This window comes from Belonocnema kinseyi, chromosome 9, assembly GCF_010883055.1.
Source record: "Belonocnema kinseyi isolate 2016_QV_RU_SX_M_011 chromosome 9, B_treatae_v1, whole genome shotgun sequence".
In the NCBI taxonomy this organism is placed as follows: domain Eukaryota; kingdom Metazoa; phylum Arthropoda; class Insecta; order Hymenoptera; family Cynipidae; genus Belonocnema; species Belonocnema kinseyi.
The window spans coordinates 82,726,116-82,729,238 of NC_046665.1; the positions used below are offsets into that span (position 1 = coordinate 82,726,116).

The following is a 3,123-nucleotide window of genomic DNA, read 5'->3' on the forward strand; positions in this document are numbered from 1 at the left end:
AGGATGTGACATCTATAAAGGATACTCTCCGAAGCAGATAAAACGTCTCATCCGACAGATTTGGTCTTCCGAACTGTCGGCGAGGAACAAAATATCTGCAACGAATATGCTTGCCGTCCCGGTAATACTCTATTCATTTGGCGTAGTGCCATGGACGAAGAACGAGCTCAGATCCCTTGATATCGGACAAGAAACGTTATGCTCATGAACGAAAGCATGCATCTTAAGTCTTCCGTTCCGCGACTGTACATCTCACGCCGTCAAGGGGGTCGCGGAATATTGAGTCTTGAATGTCTTCACGACAGGATTATTCTGGGTACAGCACATAGAGATGCAAATGGAAGAGACCCTCTTCTTAAAATGGCCAGGAATCACGAAGAAAAGAAGTGGGCAAAGGAGCGTTTCTGTACAAAGCAGCGGAGGAGGCTGCTGAAAAACTCAGTGTTTCAGTGTTTCAGTCAATGTCTTGTGAGCTAACTTTTGCGCTCTTGGAAGTGCCAAGCTTTCACTTGTTAATGGCCTAAAAAGCATCCCTGCGTGTCAACAATATGCGAAAACACTTGCTGGAAAAATGCAGAAGGCGGTTGTCCTTGGGTCGCTCCGTGTTCTTAGGGTGCACGAGGCTTTTGCAGGATCGTCGTATTGATTCCTTTACAGACTGTAACCACCTATCTCACGGTCGTGAGACGTGGTTGTGGCTGAAATTTTACCGCGATTTAGCCGGGAGCGGGTGCAATTTTCCAGATTAGCACCCGCTCCCGGCGATCAGCAGCCTCCTCCGCTGCTTTGTACAGAAACGCTCCTTTGCCCACTTCTTCATGATTCCTGACGATTTTAAGAAGAGGGTCTCTTCCATTTGCAACTCTATGTGCTGTACCCAGAATAATCCTGTTGTGAAGACATTCAAGACTCAATATTCCGCGACCGCCTTGACGACGTGAGATGCACAGTCACGGAACGGAAGACTTAAGATGCATGCTTTTGTTCATGTGCATAACCTTTCTTGTCCCGATATGAAGGGATCTGAGCTCGTTCTTCGTCCATGGAACTACTCCAAATGAATAGAGTACTACTGGGACGGCAAGCATGTTTGTTGCAGATATTTTGTTCCTCGCCGACAGTTCGGAAGACCAAATCTGTCGGATGAGACGTTTTATCTGCTTCGGAGAGTATCCTTTATAGATGTCACATCCTGATTGCGGTTCTGTGGCACGCCCAGGTATGTATAAGTCTTTCCAGCACAAAGGTGTCGTATAGCGCTTCTATCAACGAGCTCAGGATCTTCAGGGATGCCATTAAGTTTTCCTCGCTTCAAATAAACCTTGGCGCTTTTGTTCAATTCCAATTTCCTTAGTATATCGCTCGACAATTCCTAGAGCTAGATGTAGTTGCTCTTTGTTTTTAGCATAGATCTTCAGATCGTCCATGTAAAATACATGAGTGATCTTGTACTTTCGATCTGCAGGTTTGCCGCACAAGTACCCGTCGGAATGGCGAAGTGCTAGAGATAGTGGCAATAATGTAAGGCAAAAGAGGAGTGGGCTCATGGTGTTGCCCTGAAAGACACCTCTCTGAAAGGTGACCTTGTTAGTTGTCACACGATTTTTTCCAGATGAGATAGTAAATCTGGTTTTCCAAAACTGCATCAATCTCTCTATGCACCTAACTATTTGCGGATGAACCTTAAAGATTTCCAAAAGACAGATGATTAGTCTATGGGTGGTCGAATGGAAAGCTTTCCGATAATCAAACCAGGCCATCGATAGGTCACGCTGGTAGAATGCTGCATCTTTGCAGACACATCTATAGATGAGCAGGTTCTCCCGACATCCGGCTACGCCTTTCTTTGAGCCTCGTTGTTCATACATTTCTTGCCACACAGGTTCAATTGCCTGAACAATCCTATCATTTAGGATAGCTGTGAATATCTTATAAAGTGTATTCAGGCAAGTTATTGGCCTGTAATTCTTCGGGTTAGCTAAGTTGCCTACTTTCGGCAGGAGTATTGTACGCCCTTCCACTAACCACTTCGGAATCGGCTCTTCCGACTTCAAATATGAGGTGAAAATACGGGCCAAACGCTGATGGGTTGAAGAAAACTTCTTTCACGAGAAGGTTTTGATACAATCTGGTCCCGGTGCGGAATAGTTCTTCATCCCTCTTAATACTTTTTTCATCTCCTCGGTAGTGATGGGTGGGCATTCTTTGTCAGGTGTTATGAAGGCAACACATAACTCCTTGAAGCTATTTATATTTTCTGAGTCTTCGTCAAGTCTATGCTGCACTTCGTAGACTTCTCTCCAAAATAGTTCGACTTCCTCTGGTTTGGATGGGTGTTCGACAGTAACCGGAGGGTTTTGGAAGAGTCGAGATGGGTCAGAGAGAAACTGTTGATTTTCTCTGATCCACCTCTCCCTCCGCTCTAGACTTTTCTTAGCGTCAGATAGTATCCGTATTCTCTCAACAATATGCTGCCTGATGGTCAGCAGCTTTGACTTGTTAAGTGTGTGATAACGGGTCATCCATTTCAGCCAGATGTTTAGGCTTGAGAGAAAAGTTGGTGTTGATGTTTCTCCGGGTCGTAAAGCATCGCTCTTCACCTATTGGATGCCTGCCCGCGGTTGGTCTTAGTGTCGCCTCTCTTTCTTTGTTGCCGGCTTGTTCTAGCTGTGGTAGAGTAGGCGTTCCGCTTACATAGCCCCTTTTTCGGAGTAGTTCAGCATGGTTTCGCATACATTGCTGCTGACATGTCGCTCCGTCCACCCAAAGGTCGCGAGATCCCGCCGATCCATCGCATTGAATCCATTTTCATTGGCTCCCCCAGCTCTAGATTGGTCGGTATTGTTGGCCGACCCATTGTCGGGAGCCCTGCGCGTTCTATTGTTTTGAACCGCACTTACTACAACTATGTTTGGTGTTGTTATTGTTGTTCCCACGAGAAGCTAGGGAAAGGGGTTCGTCCATCCTTGTAGAGCCCCGCATGCAAGAATAAGGCAACGTACTCTGAGAGGTCGCCCGGTATCCCAGAATTCCTTCGGGAAACCCTTGGTACTTGAACCCTCTATCCGCAACCCGAGGACGTGTTCAGTGGATTTGTCATAGGCCCTTTGTTTGGGTTCTAGA

The 3,123-nt window shown here is 46.3% G+C and overlaps 1 protein-coding gene across 4 annotated transcripts in view; it reads left to right on the plus strand.

Annotated features, from left to right (window-relative positions):
- Nucleotides 1–3,123, plus strand: part of LOC117179981 (membrane-bound transcription factor site-1 protease) — a 36,977-nt gene that overhangs the window by 32,327 nt on the left and 1,527 nt on the right. The window lies entirely within an intron of this gene.